We start from the raw sequence: 12979 nt of genomic DNA, 5'->3' as shown, positions 1-12979 counted from the left end.
AGTAGGCTTACTCACATGACGGAGATGTAGTCTGAGTGTGTATATTCTATACTTTGCATATATGCGTCGGGCGGAGTTTGTTGTTACCATAAACCAGAGTCCGTAGTAGTTGCGCAGCCATGTAAACTGCTCTGTGTGTGTATGCACTGGGGAGGGGGGGATTCAAGTGTACGATAGCCTACATAAATGTATAACATGTATGTGTGGTGCAACCTAGGGAGTCCAACAATTTCCAAAAATAACAAAATATAACACCAATTTGAATCTAAGCACCCTCTGTTTTAACACAAATTCTCAGACCCCTGCCCTCGACGACATAACGCCCTCCTTCCTCAGTACAAATATTACAGTTGTAATCTAACCCTGGCCCATAGGACACTGGTACTCATATTCTGTACAGGCTTGACGAGAGATGGGTCAGGGGACTACACCCCTGGGGCGCCCAGTGTGAATTAGGGGCTCCGGGGAAATATGGCATAAATAACTATTTATTCTCATTGCCGTCATTTAGTTAAGGAATAATGAATAGGTCACTCCAAGTAGTGGGCAGTTGGAAACTAATATAGATACCGTATAGTTACTATAGTGTATGACCTAGTATTCGTGTATTCGCGGCTTCGAGCCTATATGTACTCGGTTCTCGTACTCATACCTGGATAATTCTACTTGCACTCGCGACTTCGAGCCTTGTACTCGGTCTCGTACTCATACCAGGATAATTCTACTTGTATTCGCGGCTTCGAGCCTTGTACTCGGTTTTCGTACTTATACCAGGATAATTCTACTTGCAGTCGCTGCTTCGAGCCTTGTACTCGGTTCTCGTACTTATACCAGGATAATTTTACTTGTACTCGCGGCTTCGAGCCTTGTACTCGGTTCTCGTACTTATACCAGGATAATTTTACTTGTATTCGCGGCTTCGAGCCTTGTACTCGCTTCTCGTACTCATACCAGGATAATTCTACTTGTATTTGCGGCTTCGAGCCTTGTACTCGCTTCTCGAACTTATACCAGGGTAATTCTACTTGCACTCGCGGCTTCGAGCCTTGTACTCGGTTCTCGTACTTATACCAGGATAATTTTACTTGCACTCGCGGCTTCGAGCCTTGTACTCGGTTCTCGTACTCATACCAGGATAATTCTACTTGTATTCGCGGCTTCGAGCCTTGTACTCGCTTCTCGTACTCATACCAGGATAATTCTACTTGTATTTGCGGCTTCGAGCCTTGTACTCGGTTCTCGAACTTATACCAGGGTAATTCTACTTGCACTCGTGGCTTCGAGCCTTGTACTCGGTTCTCGTACTCATACCAGCATAATTCTAATTGTATTCGCGGCTTCGAGCCTTTTACTCGGTTCTCGTACTCATACCAGGATATTTCTACTTGTATTCGCGGCTTCGAGCCTTGTACTCGGTTCTCGTACTCATACCAGGATAATTCTACTTGTATTCGCGGCTTCGAGCCTTGTACTCGCTTCTCGTACTTATACTTATTCATTACTACGTACTCATGCATACTAACCGTACTCGTAAACATGTAGGAGTTTTCATACGGTATGGTTTTGCGATTTAATCTAATGAAACGGAACCAGTAAGTTCAATTAAACCCAAAGAGAGCATGCTGAGGGACTTTGGGATGCATTTTTCCCTCCCCAATTGCAAATAAATTGTAATCGATGTGGTGGTGTAGGCGGTTCATATTTTTAGTATCCATTTAAAACAGAAATCTATATTTAGCTTACGATATTAACTTTCAACGGCACAGATGTGTAGTACTGTGAAAAATTGAATTGTAAAATGGTCTAAAACCTTAGCCAATTACGTTAACAAAGTGCATTGGCATATTGGCATATTCAATATACTGAAATACGATATGCGTGGCTGTTTGTATCCCATATAGAATATAATGCACAGGTTGGCTTACAGGGGTGAATCCATGACTTCAAAAAGGAGAGGTTATGGCTCTGATGAGGAATCTCCTGTGGTGGGGGGGTGGTCTCTGGAATTTAAACATGAAATGGGGTATTCTGGGGTACTTTTTAGCTATAAAACTGATAATTAGGTCTACACAGGTCTGGGAGGGGACTACAATATTATTTCACAGTTAAAGTACTCCGACTTGAATATCAATGTGACGAAACATAAACTTTAGCGGGCTAAATCAATCAATCAATCTATCTATCTATCTATCTATCTATCTATCTATCTATCTATCTATCTATCTATCTATCTATCTATCTATCTATCTATCTATCTATCTATCTATCTATCTATCTATCTATCTATCTATCTATCTATCTATCTATCTATCTATCTATCTATCTATCTATCTATCTATCTATCTATCTATCTATCTATCTATCTATCTATCTATCTATCTATCTATCTATCTATCTATCTATCTATCTATCTATCTATCTATCTATCTGTCTATCTGTCTATCTGTCTATCTGTCTATCTGTCTATCTGTCTATCTGTCTGTCTGTCCGTCTGTCTGTCTGTCTGTCTATCTATCTATCCATCCATTTATATATATATCCATCCATCTATCCATCCATCCATCCATCCATCTAGCCATCCATCCATATATCTATCTATCCATCCATCCATCCAACTAAAGATCCATTCATCCATCCATCCATCCTTCCATCCATCCATCCATCCACCCACCCACCCATCCACCCGCCTATCAATCTATGCATCCACACACCCACCCACCCACCCACCCATCCATCCATCCATCCATCAATCCATCCATCCTTCCATCCATCCATCCATCTATCTACCTATCTACCTATCTACCTGCCTAACTACCTATCTATCTATCTTTATGTCTGTTTGTTTATATGTCTGTCTGTCTATATAAAGATATTTTTATTGGTAAGTTAAGTATATGTTAGTGTTATTGTTATGTTAACCGCACACTTATATGTAAATTTTTATTGTTGATCTTTTTGTACGTGTTTGTACGGTAACTTAGAGGTGGCGTCAAAATGTTAAGATCCATTCATAAATGTAACAATTTTCAACAACAAAAAATGCTTGATTGTCCAGTTAATATATTTACCAGTTTGCCACAAAATGACAAATTCCTTAAATCTAATAAGCGAGGAATGTGTACAACTTAGCAATTTGGATCACTCTCTTATATATCTCGTCAATCCAATATTTTGCAACTAAATTATGAATAACGCTAGCCCCCATATAAGAAAGTCATCATATTAACCATTGTAGTGAAATGATGATAAATCGATATTTTCATTAATCTCGTCATTTTAACAATTGTAACTAAATGATCATTTACGCTGGCATCAGAATAGCAAGATTTCAACAGTTTCCAGCAAAATGATGAATTTGCAGCAAAAAAAACCCGACACAGATCTTAACATTTTGACATTTCCATGGTGTTACAATCGAGCGGCTCAGTTGCCCGTACAGCGGACGTGTATTACTCCCGCACTGGTTAGCTGCATCCGTTATATGGTACATATCCACACCTGCTACGAAGGTTAGCGGCTCACACGCCAGGTTCCCTCTGCTCCTGTACCTTAAAGGATTGGTTCAGGTGTTTGACATGTCTATTTTGTATGAAAGAGCACAAAAAGACAAATAGAACAGTGAAGAAACTACCATGATAGCATGCTCTGTTTAGGAGATATGGCACTTTGAAGATATCAAAATTTCTTTGAAAATGACTGGTGTAGAAACACTAACTGTGAGGGTGTGATGTCACATCCTCACTTCCTTAACATGTGTGAATATATTTCTTTAAAAATTATTTACATTTTTTAAACCATTTGAAAATAATATAATCAAAAATTCTTCAGATGTTTAATCTCAATTACTTCCTTTGACAAATATGAAATCTCCTGACATATCTTTTGGTTGAAAGTCATGAAATCTCACAAAATATTTAGGAAAAAAACAAAGACTTTTCAGGAATGTGAGGATGTGACATCACGGCTAGTCAGATTTCAGCAGTTTCTACACAATCTGATAAAACTTTACACTTGAATATCTCTTTAACCGAAAAAGATATTTGAACAGTTTTTCCACCATTGTGTTTCTTATATTGTCCTCTTTCGTATAACATAAACAGTTATGACAACTGAACCAATCCTTAAAGTTAACCCGAATATACGTAGTATCTATTCCCTGTCTAAATCACTCATAATTACTTAGTTAACGTAACATTACATTGAAACATACGGTAACAGTCTCGATGTATAAGGAGAGGAGTTGAGAGTGGATCAAGTTGTTTGGTTTCTATGCCAAGTTTCTATCTCGGGTGAATATTCTTAAAAAAGAAACAAAATGGACTGCCAAATAAAGTACATCTTATATGTCCGCCTTACCACTGACCTCTTAGACATAATTCGAAGAGAGATTGACCATGATCATCCTCTCCCCGCCCTAAGATTTCACCCCCCCCCCCCGCCCATCCACCACTCCTCTCCATCAGGGTCTGGATTCATCGATTCTAATCCAGAACTACACAGACGTCATTTTCATCATATAAACAACACTCCAACAAAACATTTAGGATTTGGGTCTCCCGAAAGGTTGTAATTCACGTAATATTAACATGAATGTATGAATTATTCAAGAAAACGCACACATTTCAAATCATACGGTGAAATTGTCGAAATGGCCGTCATACATATATCTTGTATTTGTTACATTGAATCTTTAATATCAGCAGCCAATTACACGCTCTATTTATCCTCGCTTGCGTTCACTATATTGACAATTTATGAAATTGATGATATATACTCGAAAATTAATTTCAAGATTAATATTTCGTACAATTATACAGTTCTTCGTCAACTTTTGACGGTTATACTATAACGAATGATACGAGGGCGAAATAAGGCAACCAAAATTAAGGCCGACTTACATCTCTACACTCATTGGTCGGTTTAATAGCCCATGCGTAACATTCATTGAAAAATAAAAAAATTCCTTCCCCTCGGTTGAAACATTGGCAGGAAAAATTGCTCTAGATAACAATAAAAAGTTTTATTTAATATATAACCAATTATAATCAAATAATATGTTTTTTGTTACTACATTTCTGATATCGTCATTACTAATGACGTTAGAAAATTATATTAAGTTCCAATTTGACGTGTTCATGATCAAAGTTTGCAAGAGTTTGGAAATAAATCAAAAAACAGTTAAAAGTGGCCTAGTATACAGCTAAAACTGTATCGTGTAAACTCAATAATGTATTCAGTGTATCTCAAACCAAGTTCCCCCACTTTAAGTTAAAACGACAAACGGATTGATAGTAACCAAAATCCGTTCTTACAATACACCGCTGTCATTTATATATTTATTTACTGACTTATTTATATATAATATTTTATTCGTAAATGCGATATGAGGCCTGGACAATGTGTGACCTACACGTCTACAACTCATTTATATTCTTTAAGCAAAATCGCATGACAAATCACAGAACCTCTCTCTGTAAGTTATGCAGTTCCCCTGTTTAATAACATATATCTCATATAAAAGGTATGTTTGTGTGTGAGTGTGATTGTGAGAAGAACACATTAAATCGTGATGTTGACACTTACTGTATGACGTTTGACTGCCTTGTAAAATGATTAATACCATTTTAAATTAGCCATCTATCATAGCATTTTTTCTTCAACTATATGTTATTTATCATTTCCATTTTGTTGAAATCCATATCGCAATGGAATAACGTCGCATCATTTTAGACATCAAATCTTAATATGATACAGACCGAGACCTTGTTCACATTGGAGAACGTATAAGGGGGATCTGTCAAACGTAAACGTGTTCTGAGATCCTGACCCCCCCCCCCGCCCTCCCCCGCGGCAAGAGCGATCAAGTTTGTAGTGTGAACGTTCGGATGACACGACTCGGATATCACCAGTTTCTTGCCCTTGTCACTTTTGCGTAAACACAGAGATTGAGAGTGTAAACGCATGCTCGCTTGTATAGTTTATTTAAACGAGCTAATTGATGTCTAAAGAAAATCATCTTGATCTTTTCGGGATGGTGTAATACTCTTTCGTTCTACCACCCACCGATTCTCAAATGTCGACAGATCCGTGGTCAGCTGATTACTACCTCCCAAAGGGAAAACAAGATCCCCCTCACCCCCCCCCCCACCTCGCCCGTTCAACCACTGACGTGTTCCTACTATACTCTGCACAGTACTCTTGGTGTCCTCAAAGTCAACGCTGTTCATATTTTCAAAATGTGTACAAATACGTTAACAATGCACTGCCTCGTGTCTTTCGAAATATTGTACTGCCAAGATTTGGGTCAGATATCCCAAACGTCACGAGAACAAATGTACTATTCTCTGTCACTATAGACACCGCTCTAAACATGGAAAGTTTCTGCTAAGCAACTACTGTTATAAAATATGGAATAATCTCCCAACTGGTATTAGACATTCGAAATCATGTGCTTCATTTAGGTATCAACTAAAGAGTTATCTAACTTCCAAGTACCGTGATTGAGTTTGTTTTGTACATTTTGTTTTTCTTCCTTACTTTGTTCTGTTATTTTCTTTCTTTTTCTGTAGGGTTACTAGCTTTGATAAACATTTTATGTTTTTCTAGTATCCTGCATATACCATTACTGCACTGGTTTTGTATGTCTATGTATATGCGAAATATACTAACTGAACTGAACTAATGGTTCTTGAACAATCCTTTGGAATGCCGAAAGGGAAAAAAATGTGTCGGCATAATACAAAGAAAAAGTAACAACACTTATGACGTGTTACCTTCATGTCTCGAGGGATTCAATGTGAAGTAAAGGTTACTGCTCTTTTTGCTTACATATGAAGTATTATAGTGCACAATGTCTCTCCAACAAGCCTTTTGGCTATGATCACGTGTAGCCTTATGTTCCCCTTGTAGGGGAACTGTGATACCAGGGAGTTGAAGTTCCATAACAACTCCCTAGTGATACACACCTGATGATCAGACAGTCACAGTCTCGATGCAAGGGGACTGCTTGGGATTGAGAGCTGATCAGTCGGGTTTTTTTTCGTGCCCAGGTTCTATCCTATAAGTGCCTTTTTTAAAGGTATATACTACTCTACTGCCTTCAAGGGACTTGTGAAATAAGACACTTTACCTAACACCGTCTTGGTCACGCGGGTCAGTCTCGATGCAAGAGGACTGGGGTTGATAGTGGATCTGTTAAGTCGTTTGATTTTCGTGGCCAGGCTGTATTTTGGGTGACTTTTCTTAAAGAATAAAGTACAGTTGTGCCTTTCATTTATTGCCAACCTTTACACAAGCCTTGGCATATTTAACTACACCTCAGAGAAGGGGGGGTTAGGAACAGGGAGGAAGGCACAGGGAGAGGAAAGGAACGGGGAGGGGAGAAGAAGACAGCGCAAATGAAAACTTAACGGCACTGAGGTGTTTTTCTGAATAGAGCCGTGATACCTCCCAAACAGAACTGTTTTTATTTATGTTTTTTGAGTGGTTGCTCATCACAATGAATCATAAAGGTAAGAATGTTGTCTCGGTCTACCTCTTCTCTCCTTTAATTCTCACTTTAAAGTATGAAAATAATATTATGGTCTCCCCTTTTGTACCACCTATCGACGTTGCTCCATGAGAGGCGTAAAAATCAGTCTACTGGTTGGTCTTTACAAATCTAGAATAAATAATCTATCTTTCTACATTGGATCATACGTTATTGGATCACGTGATATGAAGCAGAACCATCGACAATGAATGATCGATCTAATACGTTGATTGAAATGATTGTATTTCAACTGTTGGTTTACTGTGACGTCATAACTCAGATATTTTGTTTTCATAATTCTATAGCCGACAATATAATTATATAGACTAAAATTCACTCTGACGACGCATTTACTATAAATGTATAGAATTTGACGATTAAGCATACGTCATTGAATCACGTATAGATGGATAGGCATATAGAAAGTACACTTCTACAGTAGAATTACTATAGTTTAAATTGTTGAACCATATTGACATCAGACATACCTAATATGGGTTCTGTTTCTATCGTGTATGTTGAGAGATTCCTTGACATTGTGGCGGAAATAACGTTGACATGAAACAAAACATTCACTGAGTTCACGTCAATATAAGTGATGCAAAGCGTGACGTGGAAAGTACGAACAGAACGTTCATTAATAATTCAATAGATTTTACCTATGGATATGAATATTCATTAGTTTAGAAAAAAATGACACCTTAATTATGATAATTATAGGCAAAATTGTTAGGGTATATCCGATAGAAAATGCATTTCCATGAACATAGGGAAAAGCACTGACTCCCCCGGCATTATATCCTATAAAAAGTAGACTTGTTCCTCTCCAAACTTGCCTTAGCGAGGGGTGTCGATAGTTCTATTAAAACTGAGCGGATGAAAAATGAAAGGTGATATCAATTAGCATTTAATATAGTACGCAAGTCTGGCAGAACGTCAAATATTTGAGTTGACGCAAAATGCTTTATAAAAAATACCCGAACCTCCCCCTCCCACTCCATAGAAAACAAGAATAATAACCTACTTTAATTTTGATCTATTTGTTTCTAACCTTTGAAACAATGAATTCAGTTTTACATGCAGTCACGATAATGCAAAGCAGTGAGGAATTATTCGAGTGTCACGTGACACAGTACTAAGCCACTCAATATATACCGAGAAGAAACTGAATCTAGATCAAATATTGTCTTCTTGTAATCCGATACTCGTTTCGTTTCTGTCAATTAATCAACAATTTAAGTATTATAACAACAATACATTACAGTGAAGTAACCTTAGTTTTATGCACATACATCAACATTCAACGAACTTGTATTTCTCATCTCCTCTTACTGCCGACTGACTTTTAGCATACACTTTTTTCTTTTCTCTTCTTTTCTGAAACTCGATTTCTCCCCTCTTCGTTTCAAGTATTGGTTTTGAATCATTCGTTATTGATGTATTTGATCTCTTTGTCGTCTACAAAGTGCTTCTGAGCTAAAAGAGATCAACGTGAATCACACACTTTTGACGCTCCTGCATGTGGTGATGATTCTGAGAAAGAAGTTGTTGAATGAAGTAGCAACTGTGGTTAGGAAATCTTTATCAGAGATATACCTATTAGTTCCTACATAAGAAGAAAGTGTTGAGCGATTGGTGTCATATGACGTGTCAACCATGTTAATATATATATATATATATATATATATATATATATCCAACGTAATATTTAAAGCCTATTAATCAACGTCAATACTTGAAATAAAAAAGTTTTTATCATTAAAACAAAATGCATAGAAGATATATTATTCAATCTAATTATTATATAATTCGGCTTTATGATTCAGCGATTATACCAGAAACTAATTAATTTTTATATTTAATGTTGAAATTATATCAATTATTTTGAAGTTGCAAGAAGAACATATACTTTCCAAATGATTTTTTTAATTAACATAATATCATGGACGTGTTCAGGAACAATTGTTAACCTTGTTATTGTTGATACCGACAACGAAGGACTGATCAATTTTTTTATTATTTATTTCCAACATATCATTCATAAAGCTATAATTAGGTATTAATTATTTAATTACAATCCAGAGATGTGGGTTTAGTGTTGACCTTGATGTCACGCAAACACAACCACATGAACCCTAAGAATATCTGAATAATGTGGTTCGCCACAATCGTTGAACATGAATTTGCAATCAAGATTGGAATTTTGAAATATCCGAAAGAAGATGCTTCTTCGTCACTGTTTAATGATAATAATTATTGTTATATTAAATACAAAGTAAACCATAAAAAGTAATCATCGTTAATAAACAAAGTAAAGACTAACTGACTGAAAATCATATTTCTGTTGAATGGTATACAGTCTATAACTTGAAAATGGTACCGTAAATTTGTACGGAAATTGCAAAATCGTGATCGACAGAAATGTTCTAGAAATTATTATGCGACCAACGTATTAGTACTACAAAGCGGCAGTCGGTGGAGGTTAAATTATGAGATTTTCCAACTTTTTGCCGTTTAACAGTGGGAGTAAGTAGGAAGCAGATACATACCGCGAAGTATGACGTCAAACCAAGAGACAATAACATGCTTCAACTTAATGGAGAAACTGTGACGACATCGACGGTTTATTTTCTATTACTCCCCCCCCCCCCCCCCATCAACACAACTTCAAGAAGTTAATTGTTTTTCTCTATTTTGATTTAGTATATTGTTTTCAGTCTAGTAAAAAGCTTGTGACCAATGTGAATTCAGTCTTCCAAATCTCTCTAAATCAAGTAGTAATTATCAAACGGATCAAAATATTAAATGGGATTCCGCTCTCCCTTGGCCGAAATTTAAGACCGTAATTTATCATATCACTCACGGATTTGTAATATTGTAATAAAGTCACGTGGGAGTCAACCTTTTCAGCGGTCAGTTAAAGTTATGGCTGGTTGCGCGTCATTTTATACAGTTACAAGTATAACTACGTATGTATCCAGGTTTTATGAGGTATGCAGTATTGTAACTATAGTGCAACATTGTTAAACGCGTATACATTTCAGCGATAACCTCTCACCCAAAAAGGGGCACTTACCTTTATGTTAGCAGTCATAAGTTAAAAACACAATCAGAAGCGCAATTAGCATTTTGTAATAGGGAATTTGTTAAGATAGTATGTGATAATGTTCCCCCTCCCATTTGAGACATTTTTATTTGAAAATGGAGGACGCTGAGATTCAAAAGGGTGGTACAATTTAAAAAAAAAAATTCAACTGTCTAGATTGTAGGTTATAAACATGTTACCCTGTTTGGACTGTAGTTACTGATACATTAAGGAGGGGGGGGGGGGTAATATTCTGTCAGTCAGTGGGAAGGGGGTTGAATTTGTTCTGTGGGAGGGGGGCTAAAGTCAACGTGGTTGCGCCCCTAATCTCTCCCGTTGTCTTATATCAATATGCCATAGGGCAAGGATCAGTTGCAGTGCAATTGTTTTAGACATGTTTGGTTAAAGATCATTGTTTCAAATATAACCGGGTATCTTGAGTTGTAAAATGATGAAAAAATTTTTACGAACACACAGAGCCAGGTACTTTTAGTTTGCGTTGATTAAAAAAGTTGTAGATTTTCGGATGTTTTATTTTCTGTCTCTTTTCAATAGGAGGTACGAGCGGGAGCGATATTTGTCTGCAGTAAGTCTTCGGGTTATCGATTGGAGATTAATTACCCAATTATATTTCATAGACATGCGCATGCGTAGCATTTACTGCACTCGTGCACACATGTATCTATCTAAGTATGTAATTGGCACAATTAAATATACAGTACATCATGTACCAGTTGTACGCTATATATTCATGTTTTATGCAGTAATTTACGTCACTGCATTGTTATATGTCTTCCTGTACAGTAAAATCCTTGAGACAAACCACGCACACAGGTACGTATGTACTAATACTGTTTAATCACAATAAACAATGCTGTGCGTGCGCATTTCTACAAGATCTGTGTTTATACATTTTGTAAATAAGAACGTCATAGGAATACTTTCGTATGTACATCGCTAGTTATCTCTCATGGGATAAAGTAATGCATAAAGTACTACAGGCGAGGCACCTGGGTTTAAGGGGTGAGGAAGGGGGACGTTATTCTGTCTGAAGGGTTAGCAAACAAAAGAGATAGGCCTATATAGGCCTGAGCTTACTGAAATAGCTGATACGCCACGTTTACGTTATTAATTTCCCCCATCGTCATTTTTCTAAAGTGAATGCTACCACATTATTTGAATACAAGTAGACATAAATGGCCAATTACTACAACCTAACATGAACTTTACTTACTCGTTACTTTCTACACAAACATTTATCGAGATTAAAAAACAAAAATCGACTATCTTCACGTTTAATGCTTCTCAACATCCCGAAGGTATTGATATTATACAACAGAAAAGTTGAATCGCTGTCGCTGACACTTACACCAAGTTTACTAGCTATTATATTTAAGAAAATAATTAGTCCGCCGTAAGTGTAGTGAAAGATTATATGGTTTCCACTGGAAAAGACGATATTACTAAATCTCGAGGAAAAAATTAAAAAGTTCTATTGTCTTAGCAAAGGGGATAAAGAAACTTGAAGAAGAATTGTACTTTTTTCAATTGTTTCAAAGCTTACGAAGTCTAATGAATATCACAAGATATTAACCATTGAACAGGCTCTGATCAACACCTAGCCTAACATAATAACTGAGTATAGCGAATGTGCCTACACTATATCATATACAAATATAGCACAGTAGTTGAACTATAATTCAGTGTGTGTACAAAGTTGTCACACATCTTTGCATTTGTGTAGTAAGTTGTAAGTTCTGGTTAGCATATTTCTATGCGACACTAGAGAGTTATTCGTATATAAGCTATATCTCAGAAGGCCGGTTTAGATTGTGGTCTACACAAAAAAAAATACGCGAAGGAAGCTATAATGGGATATCTTGTGTCACAAGTTGTCATAGAAACGATTGTCACCTTCATAAAACTCGCTGGTGTGTGAATATCATGCGAAAAGATGACTAAATCTATTGCAAACTCTCTCTCTTTAAAAGAAACTCGCTTTTGTCACGTTCTGATGGAGAAAATCTGTTGCCAGGTGTGTACATTATATATTCATCGATCGCATATTTTCTTGCTTGTAGGCCTTATGACTAAGATTACGGACAATTATATCTATTCTTAAAATGATCGATGAGTACACAATATACGGCATGATTCCAATAACAATAAATATTTGAATTTTTGCTTTTAACACAAATCTGCACAGTTAAATACATGTCGGGAAAGATATATGTTTTCAATGGTTATATGTATTCATTTCACGACATACACACGTCATCACCCACAGGTGTGTTTTACATTCAGACTGAGGACCCCATTGTTATTCCATTGTTCAAATTCACGTTCCTTTCATCTTAACAATT

The sequence above is a fragment of the Apostichopus japonicus genome, chromosome 8 (assembly GCF_037975245.1).
Source record: "Apostichopus japonicus isolate 1M-3 chromosome 8, ASM3797524v1, whole genome shotgun sequence".
NCBI classification, from domain to species: Eukaryota; Metazoa; Echinodermata; class Holothuroidea; order Aspidochirotida; family Stichopodidae; genus Apostichopus; species Apostichopus japonicus.
Note: the sequence above shows the minus strand (reverse complement) of the source record.